This window comes from Haliaeetus albicilla, chromosome 23 (genome assembly GCF_947461875.1).
Source record: "Haliaeetus albicilla chromosome 23, bHalAlb1.1, whole genome shotgun sequence".
NCBI lineage: Eukaryota > Metazoa > Chordata > Aves > Accipitriformes > Accipitridae > Haliaeetus > Haliaeetus albicilla.
Window position 1 is genome coordinate 3,816,230 of NC_091505.1, and position 24,155 is coordinate 3,840,384.

A 24,155-nucleotide genomic window follows, 5' to 3' on the forward strand; every position below is an offset into this window, starting at 1 on the left:
AGGGGAGTCTGTATGCCTGTTTGTGTGTAAGGGGGGGTGAGAGAGGAGGCAGTAGGTGTATGTGTGCGCGTGAGTGTGTGCGTGTGAGGGGCTGCTGTATCCGTGTGAGTGTGTGAGGGGAGGGCGTGTATGCACACGCGCATGTGTGTGTGAGGGGAGTCTGTATGCCTGTTTGTGTGTAAGGGGGGGTGAGAGAGGAGGCAGTAGGTGTATGTGTGCGCGTGAGTGTGTGCGTGTGAGGGGCTGCTGTATCCGTGTGAGTGTGTGAGGGGAGGGCGTGTATGCACACGCGCATGTGTGTGTGAGGGGAGGGTGTGTATGTGTGTGAGAGTGTGTGAGGGGAGGGTGTGTGTGCACGTGTGTGAGGGGAGAGTGTGTGTGCGTGTGAGTGTGTGAGGGGAGCGTGCGTGTGCGTGTGAGTGTGTGAGGGGAGGGTGCGTGCGTGTGAGTGTGTGAGGGGAGGGTGCGTGTGCGTGTGAGTGTGTGAGGGGAGGGTGCGTGCGTGTGGGGGTGCGCTTGTGTGTGTGCGAGGGGCGGCTGCATCCGTGCGAGCGTGTGAGGGGAGGGTGCACCCGCGCGTGTGAGGGGCGGCGTGTCCCTGTGAGGGAGTGCGAGGGGCGCTGCGTGCGCCTGGGCGCGACGCTCCGCTTCGGCTGGGGGCCCGGCTGCCGCCGAGGGCCGGTCGGAGGCGGCGGGGAGCACCGCGGAGACGCGGGCTTGTTTTGTTTTGTTTTTTTTTCTGGACGCGGGTCGCAGCCCTGCCCGGCGCCTGCCCGCTGCCGGGCCGAGGAGCAGCGATGCCGCGCCCGCCCTGCCCTGCCCGCCGCCAGCCCCTCGGCTCCGCGCCGCCAGCAGCGGCGTAGCGCTCCCGCCTCGGGCGCACCGGCTGGGCAGCGCGGGCGGGGGGGGGGGGGGGGGGGGCGGCATGGGGGCTCCCGCCCCCCGCGGCGCTCGGCGCGGAGCGGATTACAAATGAGCGGCGCGGCCCGGCGACCCGGGCCCGCGGCCACCCCGGCATGTAGAGCCTGACGGAGCGGCGCGGAGGTGAGCGGCCCCCCTGGGGCGGGAAGGAGGGAGGGAGGGAAGGAGGGGGGGGGGGGGACGCACCTTGCGCGGGGAGCGGCCCCTCGGCGGCGGGGCCAGGCGGGAGGACGGGGCTGAGAGCCCCCCCCATCCGTCCCCTCCGGGCGCTGCCCGAACTTGGAGCCGCGGCTGTTACCCCGTGTCCTCGGGCGCCGCACACCAGCCGCGTGTGGCAGGGGCCGCTGCTGTACATCACCCCCCCGCCCCACGCAGGCACAAGCATCCACTTGCCCCGGCTCGGAGGGTTTCTCCCGCTGAAGTTGCCAGCGCCGGAGCGGCCGCGGTGCAGCAAGGGCCGGGGCGGGCGGCGGGGCCGCGCTTCCCCGCGGGAGTTGCCGGCCCCGCCGGGACTCGCAGCCTCTAAGGGACGGTGCTGAATTTTAGCTGTCCTTGGGCTAAATGACAGCACGTACCCTATCGGCCACCTGCATCCTCACATGCACGGGTTAAACACAAATGTAGATTGCTATTAACTAGGGCATCCTCTGACCTGGTTGAGAGTCGTCTCGCTGACCCACAAGCCCTCAAAATGGGAAAGGTAACAGTACTGTCGGCGGGGGTGCTCTCTGCTGTGATGCTCGCAGAAGAAATGCCTCATTTATCGTCCCCTCGGTCCACAGACTCTCGGGCATCTTGCAGTTCATAGTTTATCACATTCCGCAGCCTGAAAAATAAGTCAGGGCTCATTTTCAAGACTCTTCGTGAGTTCATTTGTTTACTATGGAGCCGTGACTTCAATGGTCTCTTTGGTATAAAAACATTCTGCTTGTGTGATATTTTTGGTGGCATTGACAACAGATTTGTTAGTCATGGTTATGAATATGGTAATGTGCAAGTCTTCCATTAAATTCTACGTGCTCTAGGTAACATGGTTGAACAGTCATGTATGAAGTCTTGCATTCTCGCTGCTGCTGCAAGGGAGCAACGTCACTTCGAACTTCCAGTCTGTCTGATCACTTCCTCTTAACTTTTCCACTGAATTATAAAAAATATTTCATCTCCCTGCTGGTCAAATGTAAACCCTAAGTTTTGTGTCAGGTGCACCTCCTTGCAAGCAAGCTTATGTAATGCGGTGCCCTGTGCAGAATGCAAGAGGAGATGGAGGGAAAGATTTTTGGAAAGAGGGTGGTCATGTGGTTACAGTGCCTCTGTGTGTGTGTGTGCATGTCCCTGTGGGAGAAGAACTGAGGAGGTTTATTTACTTATGTTCTGTGGACATCCTGCCTGATCCTGGGCAAGTCTCTCAGTCTTCTTCAGCGTTGCTTGCCTTCTCCGTAAAATATAGCTTATCCTGTGTTACGGCTTCTGAGGGCTGTGTGAAGCTACTCAGAAGCCCTTGAAAACACTTTTCAGCCAGGGAGGTACTGTGAAAATGCAAATTACTATATTGCTGCTTTTAAAAATGCTTTTCAGAAGTTAAAGCAGTATCTTTAGGCAGTTTATTGAAACTGTAGCCAAATGTCTTTTCAGGTAGCTCCAAAGCAGACTAAATGAACTATTTTCTTGAGTAATACTGCCCTGTAAAGAAACCTAGTGTCATTTCTTAAGAAAAGAAAAAAAATACCACATTTGGGTGTTATCAGCCGTGTCACTCCATGAATATTTATCCCCAGTTTCTCTGCATGTAACTTGGCAGTAATTATCAGCTGAAGAAACACTTCGGACCTAGACTGTTTAAGCTGTAAGTGGGGGATGAAGACATGAAAGAGCTTACCCTGACCATGACATAAAACTGGTCCACTGTGAGTCCACTGGCCTCTCTGGTGCGGCTTTGCTGCTCCATCTGGTTGTACTTTTATTCTGAGACAGAGCAATGATCAATACACTATCAGCTAGGAGCAAGTCTTGCTAGGCAAGAACTATGTCTCAGATACTGCTACAAGGCACATTTCTAGCATTAGAAGTAAAGAAAAAGGTCCAGGTGCTGGCTTTTTTTTTTTTTTTTAACTGTGAAAAGAAACTAGATGGAAAAGGACTTGAGTTTGAGACTAACCTCTGATCAACTTTAATTTATCTTGCAAGTACATAGAATATAAACAGAATTCCTTATTTTTATTACTGGGATTCTGAGAGAATTCTTTGTATTTTGATGTGCGTTGCTTTCATTCTAGCACATTGAAATCTCATTGCTTTTGTAATATATTTTTTAAAAGGCATTGTTATGTTTCTTAACCTCCTTATGCTTTGGTAGAATCTCTGAATAACTTCTACTCAGAATTTCATTTGAGGTAATGCAAGGCACAGAATGCTTTGATTAACTTGCTTTTTGCAAAGATTTATTTTCAGACAACCTTAAAAAAATTCTTAGAATGTCGTTTCTGAGGTCTTTTCATGTTGTGGATTTAATAGACAAGGTACTGTCAGCTGAGTTATGAGTCTTGCTAATAATATGATTATGTTGTTTTTTGAGAGATACACTTCTTGAAAACATACCTCAGAGGAGAAAATTCACAAAAGCTATGTGCAAATATTTTTTTTTTCTACAACAGATGGAAGAGCTCGATAATCACCAGTCAAGGGTGGCTAAAATTAGTTTAAAACAGAAAAGATTATTCCTACAAGTACAGTAGTATAATTTGTATGAAATGAGCCAAATCCTACTAATTGTTACACTGGTGTAAATATAGAGTAATTCCTTTGCCTGAAGTTTCTCCTTCTTTATGAAGTAATGTAGAACACAGGGGATTATGATGCTGTTGAATTTTGACACGTTCGTAGCACAGGTCAATTCTTGAAACGCAGTGGCAGAATATGGCCCAGAGTTTAGCCCCTTGTTCCCATGTTCACAACAGCATAATACTCACTCACTGAGACTCCAATTCAAAATTTGCTGTAATATGATTGTGGGTAGAGGGTTGCTGAATGACTCAGATGAATGTAGCTCAGAGTAAACAAACATGTAAATCATTTCTGGCTAGAGAAAGGAAAACATGAGAGAGCAGAGAAAAGCCAACCTCAAGGATGAGACATTTATAATGACATGATCAGCAAGGATCACCAAGTTCAGCAGGATTCGACCATCAAAAACTCAGGACTGGATTTGCCACAGTCTTTTACTTTTGGTAATGAGAGGAACCTGTATGAAGTGAGTGCCTACATGCAAGTATCACAAGCAAGCAGAGTTTTCCACTTGCTTGGGCTGATAGTCTGGTACAAAGGTGAGCAGGCTCACGTCAAAAGCTGCATTTGGGAACATTTAAATGGCCTGCTATGAGAGCTGGGAACCAGGTGTACTGCCTGTCTCGGGAGAGGCAGGATGCTGCCAGTGACTGATTGGTAGTCTCTACAATGTCCAATTTGGGGAAAATACAAGCTAGCAAGTGATTCCTGGAAGTTTCTGAACCCAAAATCCTGGATAGAAGTGTGGAGTTGGTATGAGTAACTGCAGAAGGATCCAGACCCAGCCTGTGGTTCAGGTTAAAAAGTACCAGAGCAAGTCAGTAGCTTTGAAACAACTTAGATTTCTTCTCATCTAGGTGAGTGTATAGCACAAAATCAGAGCAAGGCAAAGGCTATTCTCATTTGTTTCTCCTGCCAAGGGAGATGACCAGTAAGCACAAATCACTGCAACAGAGCATCTTGCCAGTCAGGTCCTCTTTTGAATGCCCAGGCCCAGTGCACTTAAAAGGCACAGGAAGATGGAGCTGTCTGTGTGTGTGAGACTGCAGTCGCTGAAAAGCTAGGGCGGGATTTTTATCCCTTTCAGCTGTCTGAGCTATTACGCTTCAGTGTGTTTTCAGGGTAAGTTAGGTTAAGTTCCCTCTTGGGGAAGCAAGAAATGTGCTGGCATCCAGGGTTGAAATGAGGAGAGCTGGGGCTGGTCCCCTTCTGCTGCACAAGGATCAGTTCCCCAGAGCTCTGCCTCCCTGCTGGCTAACCTGCCTCCTGTTTTGGCCACTTTTACCATTATGGTAAAGAGAGGATGCTGTGTTGTTGTGTGGAGTTGTTCAACATAAAGCCTGGGCTCTTCCTGAGATTTCCTGTCTTGGAAGGCAATGAAGAAACCTTAGGGTGAAGTGTGGCTGTAGGTATGGCATCCTTGTAGTGTTTTCTATGAGATAATGGCTGTGAAGGGGAGGAACTGGAGAGACAAGGTATATTTCTCTATGTGCATGAGTAGCAGGTAGACATCAGTCCTCATTTCTCCATTTTTAATTTTCTTTAGAGTATATCAGGTTTTGTATAGTGTTGGTCACAGTGGCCGTGATAGGAGACTTGACTTGGGCAGCAGGATAATTTTTGCTAATAGGAATTATGGGTGTTTCTGTTAGATTGTTAGACACGTATTATTATTTATTCTCAGCTCAATCTCTGGATTCAAGCCAGGGAGCTACTTAGTCCTTATTCCCTTCTCCCTTCTCTCAGTCTCTTTCCCTCTTCATGTGCAGTGAATATGTTCCAGTGAGAACTGAAGCAATTTCTTGGCCCCTCTCATGTATCCCGCATCCCTTTTGCATCCTTAGAGAGGAATCTGATTCACTGTTTGGGAAAGACTGACTTAAGCATCTGAATAGAGCCAGGTATGTTTCCTATCATGTCTGCTAATTAAATTGTAATGCTCATTACCACAGGACGCTGTGGAGGGCAAAAGCATAAGCAGGTTGAAAAAGATGAGATGAGTTCACAATGAACAGAGTGGATAGGAAACAAGGTGGTCTGGATGTAACTAACCTCTGGCTGTCTACACTATGAATTGCCAGGTGCAGGGAGAGTGCAGAAGGGAACAGTCACTGTAAATGCAGTGGACACAGGCTTACCCATCACCAGAGATAACATGCTGGGATAGAAGGACCATGGGTTTAATCTATTCCTGTGCTCTCCCAGCACTGGCACACATAGCTTGCTAAAACAGCAATTCACTTTCTTGTCAGTAAAATAAAGAGTGAAGAACAGAGCTTATGGAATAGTGTTTATTGGGCATTTTGGTTCCAGAATGATAACCAGAGTAGAGATTTCAGCCTGCTCTCACAGGTATTAATGGATTAACATAAGAAGCTGCAAGAATTTCATTGTGTAAAGCCTTACTGGCAAAGCGGTGTGAGACGATGAAGCCATTTGGGGCTCAGGGCTCTGGCTGGGACAAGAAGATGAAATAATTCCACTCTCTCATTCAGTCTCTGTGTCCTGTTCGTTCTGGTTTGTGCTGCATTATGAAATGGAGGTGCTGATCTCTTACTTAGCCCGGAGCTGCAGTTAATGGAAATATCTGCATTATGTGTATTGGGGTATTTGAAAGTTTCCAGTTGGAAAGACCTCCACGTTTATAAAATTGCCCTAATGCCTAAAATTGTTCCTAATAGGAACAAGAGGAATAAAGATTCCTAGGATGTCAGCACCTTGTCACTGATTCTTCACCCATTTCTCTTGGGAGGTCAAGTTAGATGCAGGGACATGGTCACTGAATAAATGGACAAGGGGCTGTGAGATGGGTCCCCAAGGTACAGCTAGGAAGGCTATTTCAAAGAGAAGCATCTGCTGCAAGAGGGGGATTTTTTAACAGTAGAGGAGAGGTTACATTGGCAAAGGGAGTAAAGCCCGATCTAGGGATGAGGAAGAGGACAGGAGAGCAGAGAGAATGTTTGAACAAAAGATATGAAGTCCCTGCAGTATATTTAAGACTATAGTGAAAATCCTTTACCCAGATCTTTCTTTGCTGTATAACACCATCAGGGGATCCTCATTCGGGAAGAGCAGACTGAGTCTCTGAAGAATCCTAAATGTCTTCCTAAGTTTGCTTCTTCTGCAATATTCTGTTTCTTCAGCAAGAAAACAAAGACTAACCTCCCTCTTGGGAAAGTCTGCAAGGGCCATATCTGGAGCTGACTATGCCCAGTGGCTCCACAGGAGTTGCTGGAGAGAACAGGGCTGCCCAGATAGCAGCCCAGTTCTCCACCAGCCTCCCAGTTCCTTGGCTGGGAGAACAGTTCCGATGAGGTCCTGGCTGACACCCCATTGCCAGCTCCTGCTGTCAGGGGGATGCACAACAGGAGATAGATACAACATGGCCACGTCACTGTTATGACAGACTCTGAGTCCCCTCTCTGTGCCACAAACATAAGGGGCACAAGCTGAACCCAGACCAGGGATGTGCTCTATAGCTGGAAAAAGGGCTTCAGGCTTCTTAGACTCAAGGTCTAAAACAAGTGTGTGCCTGAAAATGCACATCTTTGTTTAAGCCTGGAGCTCTGTGTTTATGGAGTGTTAGGGCAAATGTTCTGACATTTGTCTGTGGGTTTCTATTGATCTTGAAATCATGCCAAGTTTGAAATGATCTCTTTCCAGCTCCCCTTACTTCTTCACCATATACAGGGATTGATGCTGGTGTGCACACATGCACACTACTGAGATTATGTGAAGAGTTGGTGACGAAGAGCAGTATGTTATGGTCCTGCAAGCACGCGCGCCTGTGCGAGCACACAAAATGGCTTCACTTCCACATTATCTCCTGCAGTTTTCCCTGCACCCTGTCTGTAACCTAATCAAACAGGCTGAGCAGCTGGTGAGTGGGTGCCTTGCCTGTCAAAGACATGGGTATGAATATCAGCAGTCAACAAGCCATCACATTAGCTATTGGCACAAAATGTAATCAGTGAGTGTAGACACCCCTCCCCAAAATAAACCCATTGCTGTCCACAGAAGCCACATGAACCCCTGGTTGACTGAAATAGTTTGGGAGAAGAAAGAAGTTGAAGAGTGGCTTGGCTGAAAGTAATATATGCAGGATGCTGCAATGGATGAAAGGAAGACGTGTTTTAGAAGTCTTCTGGCTCCTCATGTGAGGGTTTCTGACTGATTTCCAGTCAAAAATAGTTCATCTGCACTGGCCATACATCTATGGAGTAGGTCAGGTAGCACAAATACTAGCAGATCTTTCTGGATTGTCTTCTGACTTTGCTGAAGATTTGAATGTACTCATGAATGGAACAAGACAGAAAATGGGGGGTTTCTTCCCAGAAAAATCTTACAGACTCCCAAAATGTCACTCCAGCCTACAAACGTTAACAGTCACCAAGCCCTGAAAGTTTGTAATTATTTACGCAGAATGGAGCATCTAGAGAAGCCGAGAGCCTGGCACTTAAGTCACTCAGCAGAGAGCTGGGGAAGGAAAAGGAAAGGCTGGGATTCAGGCCACCAACACAAGGGTGGGCCTGGCCCAAAGTCTGTTTGGTCTTTCTTGTATGGAAGAAAGATCAGATTTGTCAGAGCTATTAACTCTGGTCCCTGTTCAGAGACATTTCCAGTCCAAGGCTAAGCTCAATTCTCAGAATTCCCAGTTCTTGCCTGGCTGAAGGGAAATGTGGCTCTAATTGGCCTGTCCTCTTTCACTAGTCCTGGGACTGGCCACGGGTTGAATTACTGGTGAAATCCAAAGGGACCCTCTGGTCCTGTAAGGTGAGCACAGAAACAACAGTGGGAAACGGAAAAATGCTCACTGACTTCATTGAACCTTGGATCTGGGCTTGAAGAACAATGTTTTATTTCAGATGTTCTCACTGTCCTCTGAATGGCTTATTTTTATTCTTTTTTAAGGCTCAATAGCTGATGTCACCAAAATTCAGGGTGAAGTATTTGGGGTGTAATGAAGGAGCAGGGTTGCTGCTATGACCTTCCCATGCACATTTGGATTAATCTTTCTCTCTTACAAAAAATCAACTGGAAACAAAGCTCCCTTCCCTGTGGCACTTACCTATGCAGAGCAGGCCAGTTCGGAGTTGTTTTGTGTGTTCGCTTTTTTAGGATCAGAGCCTTTATTTTTTTCCTGCTTCTGCCTGCAGAGCTTCCCCTCAGTGACCAGAGGTGCGTATGTGGAGCAGGGACACCTGCCTTCACCAGTGTGGCAGGTGACTTGTGAAGGTGACCTCTTCAGAAGCATCTTTCTGTCCCTCCCAGAATGGGGGCTGATTCAACCGAGGAGTTTGGGCTTGTGTTCAGGCTCAGCCCTCGGTAAGCATGGAGTTACAAATGGCTGGATAAAACCTGAGTGTGTTGTTTTGCACTGTGACAGGCTGAGGTGGAGGGAACTACAGAGTTGCTCCAGACAGAGGCACAGAGATGTGATTCCTGCAGTCCTCCTACATAGCCCCTTTCATGGCAGTGCTCTTTTAGAGTCCTTTAATCTGGTTATTCTGCTTAACTGAAGTCCTTTAGCTGCCAAACTTGCAGTGCTGAGGCTGCGGTGCTGTGAAAGGATCCTGTTCCTACATTTGAACCGGGATAAGACCACAAACACCTGTCAAATCTCCACTGCTGTCAGATTATTCACAGCAACTACATTGTTAGATGGATTTTGTTGTTGTTTATGGACATTTCAGAACCTGATCCAGGTTCTACAAATGGCTCCAGTATTCCTGGATGATTGGCCAAATGCATTTTGCCAGCAATGGGTTGTAGACTGGTCTCTCACTTTCTGTGATGCCTATAGGAAAATTCGGGCAGCCACAAGATGTGGCTCCTCTTGATCCAGACACTGATGCTTGAGCCTGAGAGCCTGCTCTGTTCAAATGCCCTCCAGTAGTACTGACAAGCTGAGTGCTGTTACACACATAACAGCATGGGGGTTCCTCCTTTTTCAAGTGATAACCGTGCATGAGTGGCTACACGCTGGGGCATCCAGCAGTATGCAGTCACAGAGCAGTGAGGCAGGTCTGTAGCATGTTCCTGTGCTTAAATGTTGAAGAGTTACGAAGAGAATGCAGAGTTCAAAGGAAATCAAATTAGGCTTTTAGTTCTTGTTCGTTTCTAGAAAATCTGAAGCATGTTAAATGGTATTAATACTGTGCCCATATTGAAGATGCTGTTTAAATAGGCTTTATGGATTGAGCTAACATGGAGTTAAGATAGATTAGCATCATCGTCACCCATTTTACAGACAAGGAAAGAGAAACACAGCAGCATGAACATGATCATGCAAGATCGAGAAGTCAAAGCCAGGTCTTTTGCTTCCTTGATGCTGTGCCACACAAAGCTGTCACTGAGTTCAGTTTATTAATTCAGAAGCAAAAGAACAGTGTGCTACTAATAAAGTGGTTACATGAGGGATACCAACATGCTGTGTAGATTTTGTGATGGATGGTTTCCCATTTTAATCATCTTTTATAGCCCCAACATATACAATATGCCTCTGAGTAGTAAATGGGGGATCAAGTCATAAAGAATTGAGACTTCAGATGGGGGGGGCGGGGGGGGGGCACAAAGCCCAGCCCACTTCCTACAAAGAGACCATTAGCAGTGGTGCAGTTGCACACACACGCATTGTGCTGTTATGACCAGCTTAAATTCAATATTGAACATGTCCAGTGCTAAAATGGGACTGGCAGTTGGAAGGAAAGGAACATAAAGTAAGATATTTATGAAATAATTGTGAAGCACTCTTAGATGAAGGAGCCAAGCAAGAGAATTTGTAGAAGAAGCTCCTGTAGAAGTTTGTAGAAGAAGAGTGCAGGCTGATTCTTTGTCTCTGTCTTGCTGGATGATTGGGAGTGGATCAAGCTGTGGGGCAGTCTTTTTTCTCCATTACATAGATGTGAATGTTACTGCTGCTAAGGTCAGCCCAAAGCAGGGATAAAAGACTAAATTCTAATCTGCAAATATGAAAAGTGAAGAATATGGGCAGGTCTTCTTTTCAGTGGAAGTAAAGCCTTGTATAGGAAAGATAATTTATAAATATCATGGATAACTGATGCTATTCAAAAGTACTGGTTTGTTTCCAAATTAACCACCACATAAGTAGACCTACTCTTTTCTCATTTAAATTCATTCTTTTTTTATCTTGGTTTGGATCCAGAGGCCTGATCTACTGGTTTTTATCCAACACTCCTGTTGAATCCATATGGATCAATTATCATTACCAAGAGCATCATGTTGGTCCTAAAGGGAACCTCTCGCACCTGAAAAATTAACTCTGGAAACAGCCTCTTCACACTGCAGAATTTTTCTAGCCTAGATGGACCACCTCTGTGCAACGGGGACGCTAGAGACACAGATGGGCGTTTGGATACCAAAAGGTTTTTTAGTTTGACCATCTCAGTTTTCATAGATGTTTGGAGAATGACTACACTTTGCATGAATGCCTGAGTCCATGGAAACCGATGAATATGCAAAGTAATGGACTGTTCTTGGTGGAAACCCAGTCATCTGTTCACATTAGACCAGCGTAGTGTGTGTTCGTAGTGCTGCTGACAGTGCCTTTCATGTCTGGGCAGCTGGGGAGACCTTATGAGGCAGAAAACCATAGGTTTAGCCCATAGTAAATATTAGAACCCAACCACATGTGATTGTTTCAGTAAAGAATCTTATTTGTATTTGTTACAGCCCAGGAACATACCATGACCTGAACATCTTCTTTACCCTCCTGGGTAATATCAATACAGTCTTTGCAGAGCACCCTCCAATGTTTCCTGTTACCAATACACCCTGTTTCTGTGTACAGATATATAAGGTGCCAGGAGATAGTCTTGCAGATTTGTGCTTTATTTGGTACTAAAGCTCCCCTGCAGCACACATCCAAGCCCAGAAAAGCACTGGTGGCATATAGGTAGAGACATACTCCTAAATTGGCACTTGGTCTCGCTTTTTTTGGGGGGGGGCTGAGTAGGGAAGATAGAGTCCAAAAGTGGGAGTGACAATAGACTAACTCAAAAAGTAGCAGGCTTTGGGGCTGAGAACTGAAGAAGTTCAGTAACAGCATGTGATAGACTACATCAGTGGTACATGAAACGAGAAGCAAAGCATGGAGATACTTTGATGTGCTTGCAATACCTTCCCTGCTGAGTTAGAGGAGAGTTTTAATTTGGTGAGTCTAGTCAATGGCATCAGCCCAGTGTAACGAAGCAGGAAGGAGTCCAGAACAGTGGCTTCTCTTTTCAGTTTTACCTGTGCAATTAGGAATTATGTCATTGAGGTCAGCAAGACAAGTGAATCTCCATAAGCAGAATGAAATTCAGAGTGCATAAGATGCTTTTGAAACAAGTTGGCTCTGCTTTGGCTGAAATAATGTGAAGAAAGATCATAGTAAATTAATAACCAACACTAGAAAGGAAAATAGAAAAGGAAGTTAAAAGAAAGGAGAGCTCTAAGTATTTTCTTGCACCAAGATGACATATAAATATATACAGACTTAATTAGGAGAAGGTTACTTGAAATCTCAAAGCCAGCTATCAGCTTCTCACTTTCTCACAATATTTTGTTACAGCCTACTATAAAAAAGGCATTTAAAACAGATTTATTCATCTGATCATGCAGGCGTTACAACGAGACACTGTTTCCAGAACTTGGGTCTTTTTGTTCAACTTAGTGGAAAGTAATAATATCATGGAAAAGGTATCTCCCATGTTAATAGGCAATGTTCATCCCTTGTACCTTAGCATTGGTTTGTTCTGCCTTTGCCCTGAGCCTAGCAGACTGCAGACACACTATGAGATTTTGTCCTGCATTTTATGTGTGTAAAGGGAGGATTTTCCCTGAGACGTGTTCAGTTGCAATGCCGTAGTTGCTTATATTGCTTACTTAGACTTCTCTGTGCGCCCTAAGGATTTGCAGTCCTATGCTAATGTAATACATAAAGTAGAGTCACCTTGACTTCACATTTATCAGCTTATGCAAGTGCTAACCTTTTACTGCACTGCAACAGAAATGTCATTCCTGTTCAGCCTGGAGATGACAAACAAACAGCTTCATTGTCAGTCGTGGATTTAGGAGGCTGGCTGGCTCAGTGGCTGGTGCAGTGGCTTTGGGAGCGTAGTTCTTGTCAAACACTACACAAACCAGAGCGGGCAATCTTGTTTTTTTCCCCAGGGAGGGATGGTGTGTGTTTGTTTGTTTGTTTGAGTGGTTTCACCTTTTTAAGGCTTTAAGGAGGGCATACTTGAGGTATGCTGAACATTTCATGCCAGCTTTCCACTCACAGTCTGTGGCATTATCCGGTGCAGTGTTTGCGCTTGTTTTGGGGCAGCTCAAACTGTAGGATCCTTGGCAGGGATGCAGTATCCCTAGAGCTATTACTGCCCATCATTTTCTTTTGTAGAAAGTTGAAGTCCAGAATGAAATTTGGGAAACATATGGATAGCATTTGACTTTTTCAACCCGAAATGTCAGCCAAGTAACATTTGTGGAACCAGTATAGCCAGACACCAGGCAATAGTCACTGTGTAACAGCGTGGACCATCCTGCTAAGGATTTACAGGGAGACTCAGTAGCTCCCCTGAAATATAAGGGAATTCTTGGAGGACTCCAGCTTCTTTCACCCAGAGCCCTCACTCCTGTAGCTCCCCTTGAAGGCGATCCATGGTATCTTGGCTAAGTCAGCAGCCGTTTGGGACTGGTGTTAGTATTAGCATGATATGTTGAGCAGGTTTGTTGGCTTCAGAGGGAGTCTCACTGAGTGGGCCACTGTTTGCTTTACCTGACCTAGCACGTTCAGAGTGAGCTTGAGTGCTGCTGTCATTAAAAGTACCACAGAAAACTCAAAGCACAAATAAAGGGAAACTGGGCAATAATCCTCACAAAAAAAAAAAAAGAAAAAAAACCCCAAACAACTATTTCAAGGCCCAGAATATACCCTTAGCAAAACATTTTGATTTTGCCAAGGAAAATAAGTCATCCATGACTGAGCGAGGGTGGACTGTTCTGGGACACCTTGGGGATGAAAGAAAATCCAGACTACTAGGAGGAAAAAGAAAGACTTGAGGTAGAAAAGCATCTGCAACTTGGAATTCCTCCAAATTGCATACTATGAATAAATGCCCCTTGGAGTCTCAAGGCCTGGCCTTGGAGAAAGATGCAAGGACTGTAGTGCCTTCCTTCCCATTGCAAGAGCGTGAGGGCAGGAGGCAAGCAGGCATCATGGGGGCAAAGAGAACAAACAGTGACACGGCTAGTGCAGGGTGTGATGCACAGCAGTCAGCCAGGGTCAGTCGGGTCAGCAGCAAGCAGTACCTTTAATTATTTTAAGGTAGAGCTTGGAGCAAAAGCAGGGCAGAGGGAAGAGCTGTAGTCCCCATGGTATATGGGTAGAGCCCATGGCTTATAGCCCTCCTCCCCTTCATCATTCATCCTTCCCATGGAAATACAGCTGACATGGAATGAATTAATTGCAGAAGACTTTGAGTGTGTCTTTTAGGAGACAGGAGAAATTCCTGAGTGCATAGGATTGATCTGAGACATTTAAGAGATGCACCAGTTCTCACCCCAGCCAAAACACCCCTCTTGCAAGGAGAAAGGCTGACAAAAGAGTGCATGAGTTCATTGCCCTGGGAACTGTAGGATGAACAGCGGCAACAGCATCCCTTGCTCATTGTGGGGAGAAAGGTAGTACTTGTGCTCATGTAGATAGAGCCAAATAGGTGAATAGCTAACTTTGCCACTACCTAAAATCAGGGAACTCTTTGTGGGTGTGGCTGATGCCCTGTAGTTTTCCATGATTGCATATGCCTGTATGAAAGCTGGAGAACATGTATGATGTGGCTGTTTGGCTCAGCTTCTGCAGGCTGCTGTTCTGGCTAGAGATGAGGCACAGGAGAACAGTATTTGTGGTTGTCAGAGGTGCTTGCTAGTAGTAAGGTCTACACTACTGTGTTTTGATCAGAAATCAGTAAAGATGGACCTGAACTGTAGCTCTGAAAATAGCTTTGGAAGGAAGGAGCCAGACCTGCTGGGCCAAAGGTATGCAAACAAGAAAGCAAATAGCAAGCAATTGGCCTAATGCATTTTAGACAAAATTGAAAAGAGGTCTTCACTGACAGCAAAATCCAGCTAGAAAAGAGAATGCAAGGGCTCCTGAGAGTGCTGGAGGGCACAGGAAAATCGGTGCTGAATCTAGCTTCCCACTTGAGAGCTGTGGCAGAGGAACAGGAACTGAAGAAGCTGAGGAAAGATGGCTGGGCTACAAGTACTGTAACATTAAACAAAAAGATACTTCTGGTCCATCATGGCACTTCAGAACACAGGGCCTAGGACACATAACCTCACTAAATTGAGAAGAATTTGGCCTTAGTTCATCAGTGTAAAAAAATCATTGTTTTATTTATTTTTTCATGCATGTTCTAGCTGAAACTACCTTCTAAATAAAAAAACATTCCTTTATTATAGTTACAGAAGGGGACTTGAAAAATGAGAAGGTCTTGAGAAAATTGTGGACCTGAATACTTTCGGTGAAGCCAAATTAAGTCCTGTATGTAATTAAGCCAGTAGAGATGCAGGGTTATTCTAAAGACTCAAAGAATTAATTTTAGACTTGTGACAATGTACCCCCAAGCAAAATCAGGCTCAGGATTTTAGTCAATCATGCAGTCCATCTAGAAACAGCTCAGAATTTGAGGAAAGTCTCAATTTTCCCTTGCAGTGATGCATGGGAATATCATGTCTTCCATGGATACTCTTTTTGCCATCATTTTTGCTATTCTGTTATGAAAACTTGATTGTGGGTAATAAAATTTAATGGATAGTGTTCAAGAATGCTAACAGCTAATTAGATGAGCAAAAAAATGTGTAAAACTAACCGTAGAGCTTGAAATTATAGAACTGTACATGGTCATTATGCCCATGCCCATTGAAAGTGTAAGTGAAAAAAATCCCCAGGTCTTAATTTAATGTCTTTGCCAGTTGTTTGTTATACAAGCTGGCTTTAGCCTTTTGGATCTGTTTTTTAATCAGACACTTTATCTGCTTTATGTGTCTGGAAAGAACAGTGCTGACAGTATCTTGAAGATGAGAGCTGTGTAGTGAGAGAAAGTTATCGAAGCTGGGAGGAAGGCAAAAAATGAATTCTAGAAACAGAATTCATTCCTGTTACGGCAACCAAGACCAGGGCCTCTTGGTGTCCTTACTTGTAGCTACCAGTGATGCCATATACTCTAAAGCAAAAGAGAAGTGCAGACGTGACAAACTACTCGCCCAAGGGTGCACCAGAAAGGCAGCGTAAAAGATCCCTACTTTGCTGTGTCACTGAGATGTGGCTGTCAGATAGACCAAATGCTGCTGCTAAAACTCCCAGCTAGAATCCTGATTTCTTTTCAACCCCAGAGAAGCTCTCAGGCACCTCAAGGATTTTACCCACCCTTTATTTTGCCACATTTGGTGGAGTATACTTTATAACAGACCGACCCGATTCTGGTGGGAACCACCAGACCCTTCACGTAACTGACATGAGAAGCCAAAGTCAGAGCAGAGCTGGGAACTAATCTCATTTCCCACACATTAATTCTGCTTGTTTTGCCATAGACCCGATGATCTGTGAGAAACTTGGCTGATGTGGTTATGCTGTTTTCTGCAGTCATCCCAGAGGTCGTCCCCAGCCCTCCTGACAGCTTTGAAGGTTTGCAGAAAGCTAAGCCTCAGGTAGCTAGACAGTGGGGATCTTAGCTTGGTACTCATTTCTCCAGTCAATGTCAAAAGACCTGCTTCTCTGGAAATAACTCTCAGAAAGGAGGATTACATTGCCAATGCTGTGTTCACAGTAGGAGGTAGTTCAGAGTCCAGGACTGGGGTCAGACAGAGAAAGCAAAAGGTGGAAGTACCTCTCCATTCCCTACTCATTAAAGTAACATGCCAGGTGAAACGGCATCTGAGTGATGTCTGACATCTGCAGTAGTCCCTCCAGCAGTTTGCATAGTTATTTAAAATGTCTGTGTGTTTCCTCTGTTTCAATGAACACCTTGAGCATAGCTCCCTTTCTGTTAAATTCTTGTACAAATTTTGTTCATGCAGCCCCTTTTAGGTGGGGCAAAAGAGGTGAGGGTGTCTTCAAAAATCACCCAAGCATAGAGGTAGGAAAGATAAATAATGCAAACTGGTAACTTTCCATCTCCTGTCTTGTATAAGGACTGGAATTGCAGTCAGCATTGGCACCTTGATGATCATGCCCCAGAATTAGCCCCTCACTGAGATATATGGGACTCAGCCTTTTGTTCTTTGCCCAGGCTCTCTGCTAACTCCTGTAGCTGTCTAAGCATCAGATACCCACATTTTCAGATTTTCTTCACAGCCATCGTAGATGGAAGCTTTCAGTTAAGAAATCAAGAGGGAAAAAAGCAAGAGGAAGGCAAAAGAAAATGAGGATTTGAGAGAACAGTGCCTGTCAGAGGAGACTAGCAGTGCATCATCACTGTACATCTGCTGCTCTAGTGCCTTGTTCTAGTCAAAACATCAGTACGGGAAACAGCTGTGCTACCCTGAAGCCTTACTCTCCTCTACAGTACTCCACACATAGTTCAGCCATCAGTCAGTGGTTAAGGTGTGAGCCTGGAGTGCAATGACGCTCTTTGCTGGCCCTAGGCTTCCTGTCAAAAGTTGGTAGTGTCTTCTGCTTTTCTTTACTTAGAAAATGGGGGTGATGATACTTTCTGTTTTGCAGGGAGCCCTAACCAGATGTGCTACTAAGCAAGGATTTGTGGGAGGAGGGCTCTTAGACCTAGGGCTTTAAAGAAAAAGGAAAAAAATTTGAAAATAGTGCCTGTCTGGTAATATACATGCTGTTTGCATTTCTGTCTGTAGCCACAGTTATGACTGTGCTTAAATAGAGTTGTCTAGTGTGGAACATATTTTCTCAGCTGATTTTAAGCTCTGCATGGCAGTAATAGAGGTGTCTTAGAGTAGAGAAGCTTCAGCAGGCCTTGGCTGTAAGTAGGCATGTATAGAAACGCATTTCTCTGCTGCCAAAAGTGGTGTTAAATTGGTGGCTGTTTTATCTGATTGAATCGAAGGGATCCTCTCACACTACATGTGAACAAGGATGTATGATATCTAGCTGGCATGATTTAATGGACTTACAAAACTGTCTTCGTGGAGAATACCCAGTGATGCTTCTGCACTGTGTTGACTGAGTGATAACACCCTTTTAGCTTTATAAATAGCAGAGCAGGCAATCCTTAAAATGTGCAGGCATGAGTCAGTGTACAAAATGCCACCGTTGCCCTGACCCGCCTGGTACCAGAGCAGAGCACAAAGACATCCCTTGCTGCATGGACCATGCTGGTTTTTTTTCCAGCCAGTGAAGGGCTTACAGAGAAGGTGGTGCCGTGGCCTGCAGAGAAGGTCTGGTATGCCCAAATCAAGCAGCCACAGTACTGCTGAGTCCATGGGCTCCAATGCCCCATTTCTCCCCTCTCTGCCCCATACCTCAGATCTGCAAACTTTGGCTTAAAGTTAATGAGATTTTTAAACCTAGAGAATTTGGGACACTTTCTGCCTGGTTTCTGCATCAATGAAGTTCACTCAGTGACTCACACTCTTTACTTCACACCTTAGAGGCTAGAAACTTTTTTTTTTTTTTTTCAGAACACATTCTCATGTAATTATTGAACTCTCAGAGCTCAGGGCTGAAAATAAACCCCAGCAAATGTGGCTAGACTCCCAAGGAAGTGACAAGCATGGCATGACTGTAATCTAGTGTAGTCTAGTTGTGCAGACTGCGAACAGTTATGGAGAGCACACAACCCTGGGGAAAACTGCTCTCCTGGGGTGAAACAAGTCCTTGATACGCTGCTAAGAGTGATACTACTTACATGGCCTTCTCGAGGCCTGCTCGGCCCTGACTGCATGGTGTGGTTTATCCTCAATCTCAGTCTTAATGCCAGAACAGTTCCTTTCAGAGTCACTTTACAGATAGTACATTGCTGCTCCATTGGCAGAGATCAGTATCTTGTAAGCCATCTGTACTGTAAGAAACAATGCTATCTTGTCAGGGAGATGGTGAGAACGATATCCTACATGTTGTATATCTGCGATTTAGCAGCTCTGCGTAGACATCCAGGAAAGACAGGCGCATAAAAAGTACAGCTAAAGGTGCATCAGGAATGCACATATAGGAAGAAACCCCAAGAAGCCAAGAACAAAGACGGTCTGCAGGTAGATGTTGTTTGGGTAAATTAAGCAATTAGTCACCTTTATTCTTTGCAGGTTCAGTGCTCGCTATTCCTTTCATGTGCAGTAAATCACAATTTTGATGTATGTCTACCATGATCTGACCTACATTTTATGTAGGAGCCAGGAAAACATAAACCAATTCTGCAAAGCGATGTTCAGGGAAAGCAGAAGAGCAGTGCTTTAAAATTGTAGGTGCATAGGGAGGAGAGGCCACTGCTACTGCCTTGTAGGGACCACAGATTGTCTCATGCTTCGTTCCTTTGCCAGAAGTATAACTCTCCTGCCTCGCAGAGATATCTGAGAGATGCCCAAAGGACAGGACAGGGACAAAGGTCTGTAGCACCCCAGTAACTCCCAGCAGGTTCCAGACACCAGTTACGAGGGCTAGCTGGAAGAGAGCAGAAAAAAAGAGCCTTTACAGAGCCTTGGAGGGGAGAGGAGATCAGTATCAAGAGAGGAAAAGAAAACTAGTAGAGACAGCTGTGGTAATTACCACTTCAGGGGTGATTTTCATTAACCTGTAAGATCTTCCTCTCAGCAGAGATCAGACAGAAAAGGGGAAAGTGAAGCTGTGTCAGAAGAGACCTGAGAGGGAGGAGGAGGGAGGACAGGACATCCACTCAAGAGAATCTGGGAGAGAAAAAGTAATGCCCAGGACCAGTCTGTGAATCCAGCACTGAAGACAGACCCAGGGGCAAGGTATTTGTTAACTGTTTTCTTTTTAAAGTTTGCAAAACATTAATATTTTAAATAGTTTATTCTTTATTAGCATAATTAAGAATACACAAGTCTAAACTCACTGAAAACAGAATTAACAAATTAGCAGGTGCAGGAATTTGGAAGCAAGAGGTTTGGGAAAACAGAGCTTGCAAATGTCGGCATTAAGTAGAGCAGTGAAATCGTGCCAAGCCTTATTTATGGATTTGTGCACTGCCTTTGCATAGGCCCACTCCTGCAGCCAGAGGAATACAGCTCAATTTAAACATGAACCCCCTGCAGTTATACTGTAGCTGAGCCTAAAACTGAGAACATACAAAATAAATCTCTTCCGAAGAAAAACTGATGAGCCTCACCTCAGATGTCTCTTGAAAGCCGAGATATCTTGAATGAACACTTAACTGAACAGGGAAGCAAACTGCAAAATTAAATCCAAAAGAAAATGGGAGAAAATTTTAGAACAGTATCTCAAGAAAAGAAAATACAAAAAAAAAAGCAGCAACATTAAGTTATTCTGCAGACAAGAACTTGGGGAGAAAAAAAAAAAAGCATCCAATGCCCATGTGAGACGTTCCCCTTAGGAAGACAAGGGACTGATTTCTAAGATAATGTCATGCAGATTTTTCAGCATCTGACAGAGTAGCCCTGTGGAATATTTAAAATAAGGTTTCTCTAGTAAGGTGGGGCTTTTTAATTTTTTATCATCACTTCTTGTGCAACCTTTCTTGGGACAGAACTGCTGCGCCCCATCAGGGCACTGGCCCCAGGAGAGGGAAGTCACTACCGTGAGATTGGAAAAGGGTGCCAGAAGGCTTCCACTGCAAGATCATGGCGCAGGACTGCAAACTTCAGACCTGAGCCCAAGGAAGAGAGACTGCAGTATTCCTGTTAACCACAGTGGCTGCCTGTAAGGTGAGGAGCAGGTGTGGGCAGAGGCAAAGCTCCTGCTTGGTTTTCTCTATACAGAAGGCAACAGTAGGGCAGGGGAAGAGCATTTCACATCCCTCTAAAGGGGCTCAGTGACTCAGCTCCCCTGGAGGCATTTGGACTCCAGATCGCTCTGACATTGTGTTTGTCTCAGTAGACACTAAAGGATCGGTTACACGTATTAAGCTATACATATATATGTATGTGTATTTCTGGGGAATTCTGGCCAATTATCACTTGCTGTCACGAAAGGATGAAGCAAGTCACTTCACTTCTGTTTGCTGTGGATTTCCCACTCGCACAATGAGAGGATGAATGCTGCCTGTCCTTTAAAAAGTACTTTTAGATCTGTGGCTGAAAAGCCATGTAAGAGATGGGTGTTATTGTTGGTAGCCAAAGGACGCAATGTAAATAGGCAAAGATTAAGAAATAACATGTTTACTCTTACAAATCTCTGACCCAAATCTCTGACTTTATAAGAATGGTCTGGTAGTTGAATAGACAAGTTTTATACTGGTGATATTATTCAGGAACCTTATAAGGGCATTAATAGTAACAAACGTCTGTGTCCTATGCATTTGTTTACTTACAAGCAGTATAACAGTGTTACTCCTCTTCCATGCTGCTTTATGTCTGTGCAGCATTTTTTTGTGTCTTTTAGATTTGCATGCTTAATTCTCCTGAGAACAACATTTTTCTATTTTAAATGAATGTGTTTTTATCTCCTCCAGCCTTTCTGTGGGTCTTCAAAAATTGTCCAGTTTGCAGTTCTAGGCTCTTTCCTGAGCTATCTTAATGAACTAGGATTTGGCTTTGCTTCTTTATTTTATCTGCAGACTATTCTGTTTATTGTCATTGTCAGGGGAAGCTCCCTCCCACTTTCTTTTTATGAAGATTTCTCTTTTCTTTTTTCTGTATGGCATTTCCACCTCCCCATAAAATACCCTGCTTTACTGCACAGCCGAGGCAGTCATTTTGTCAAGAGACTGTCTCAACAGAAGTGGCAGTGAAGGATGCTAGGACCAGGCCTGACTTGTGCAGAAACATGACTGAGATAAACTGTGATTGCACTACCATTGCAATCTGTAATGCTTGGTCTCCATCATTTTAAAATGGTACATTCAGCAAGACCTTTTGCTTGTAGAAATGTTTTTCCTTCTCAGCCCTACAACCATCCAGGTGGCTCAGACTACAGGATTTGCTGGCGAGGTGCGCCTGAACCAGCCAGGGTCCAACGTGGTGGGGAAGCTGCGCAGCCGCATGGCTGCAGCCACAGGAGAGGAGACTGTGCCCTGCATTGGTCGGTACTAGTGAAGGAGAGGTAATACCCCCCACGCCGAGTTATGCTGCATTCAAATCAGTCACCTGCTCCAAGTACTTCAAATATTTGGATTTTTCAGAATTTTCTTCCTCTGTCTAGAAGCCCCTAAGAAATCTTTCTCCTGTGAAGGTTTTAGAAAGGAGAGATGTCTGAAAGCTTGTTATCTTTCCACAGAGCGCAGGCACAGAAGCATCACTGCCAGGCACTAGCACCCTCATGGGAGCAGGGCAGACTCTCCTTGCCCATTGGGAGCTCTGATTTTGGTCCCATTTGAGCAAATGACTGTGAAATGCAAGTGGTGTGCTCGCTGCTCTTGGGACACAGATTCCTTGTGTTCATGTTCCCAGCATTCTGTAGGTGCAGGGAATTTGGCTTTTAATCCCTCCATATTTACCATAGTTTGGAAATTAACTCAGGGAAGCAGTATACATGGGTCTTACACTTTTTCATCTCCAAAAGGTGATGCAGGTGAGCATAGTACTGTCTGAAATAGCTTTTCTTTGCAATTGGGAAACATTTATGTGAGAATTGAGCAAATGATTTTTCCTTCTCCTACCAAGAACCTCCAGTCTAGTTTGAATGACAAAATTAGGAACAAAACTAAAACGGAGTTACTAGAGCTAGAGTTACTACTGCACAGTAACCCCGGAGACTGTCAGCATAGGGGGCTTCAGGTGATGGCCACTGCATATGCTGGGTCTTGACTGTATTTTTACACGGGTGCCAATGAAAACAGTTCCAACAAAGCTTGTTCAGAAATGGTAATTGATAACCACTAATAAATCCACACATTACTGAGATGAGAAGCAGAGCCTAAACAACTGTCACTGTTGTTTATAGCTTGCTGCAACTGCCCTTTTCTCATACTGGCAACTGTGCCATAATCTTGTATTTTCCTTTTGCGACTGGGTGGCTTACTTGCACTTTCAGCCAGGCTGAGGCAGGTCTAACAGTCCATACTGTCATCAGCTCTCCTAGAGACAATGTTCACAGATTATCTTGTTGATTGAAGAAATGATTACAACGCTCGTTGAGTGAGAGTGGGAACAGGCAAAAAAAATCTCATCTTCGATAGCTACAGCAGCTAGAGATTACAAGCAGCAGGCACAGAAACAGTGGACATAGAGCACAGAGGTGATAATGATGCCATGCCACATTAGTGCTGCATTAGCAGATAAGACAATGGGGTGGCTTGCTTGACAGTATTTCTCAGTTCAGTTGACATCTCTTTTTTGTTATTAGATAGTGGAAGATGAATAGATAGCCCATCTCAAAAGAGTAGGGGACAGAGCGATGACGTCAGACAGACAAAATAAGCTTTCTGTTCTGTCTGCATTTGCAAAGATACGTACTGTGAATATATTCCAGAGTTGTTTTTTTTTTAAGCTCCTTACAATGGTACATTTTTATTTATTCACACCTGTGTGATGGCTGTGTGGAAAGAAGTTGGAGAATTACAAACTGTAAATACTTCATTGTAATAGTAGCTAAAACCATGTGGTGCAGCCATTCCATCACCAGAAAGTCATTTTAGTAGCCCAGACAGATTTTCGTTGAGGTAATACTGAAATATTCCAGGGATGGGTCAATACTCCCTGCTCCCTCTGCCTCCCAAATAGGAGCTTTGAAATTGGCTCTACACTAGAGGATTTTTCTGTCATCCTTTCCATTAAGACATACTGGAAGCTGTGTGTTGCTTTCAGGACAGATGAAAACAAATCTGAGCTACCTGTACCCTGCAAAGACCACAGTGACAGAGCTGGAGATAGACAAGGATGTTGCTTGTCCTGAACACAGGGATCACTATTGGCCCATGTTCTGCATGGCTGCTTAGGCTGTGTGTGAATCACAACGGCAAGGAGTAGATGTCCTGTTTATTATTGTCCAGAGATCAGAGAAAGCACTCCAAGTCAAATATATTACCAGCTTTCCTGGAATGCAAACACTATACATGTGTGCATAGAACGAATCTACTGTTTGATAAATTCAGACAAGCTTGGTATTAGCTTTTGCTGTCATTTCCCAAGAAAGGGTGCTGTTTGTTGTTTGAATTCACTTGCAGAGTATAAGGCTGAGCAGCCTCCTACCAAGCCCATATATCCAGGGCTTGTCCCGATTAATATGAAATGCTGCAACTTCTGTGCAACTAGACTGAAACTAATGAAGGTTATAACACAAACTAGGGGTTTCCTAATACAGTTTCCTTGGTGACTTTCACCCTTAAACGATGCCAGTACATCCTGTTCAG

The 24,155-nt window shown here is 44.9% G+C and overlaps 1 protein-coding gene across 1 annotated transcript in view; it reads left to right on the top strand.

Moving 5' to 3' along the window:
• The first annotated feature begins 512 nt into the window (after positions 1-512).
• Positions 513-24,155, top strand: part of TRPC5 (transient receptor potential cation channel subfamily C member 5) — a 104,905-nt gene continuing 81,262 nt past the window's right edge. Inside the window, exon 1 of the mRNA XM_069810941.1 lies at positions 513-1,044. The gene's annotated coding sequence lies outside the window, so the exon portion shown is untranslated. The remainder of the gene's footprint in view (positions 1,045-24,155) is intronic.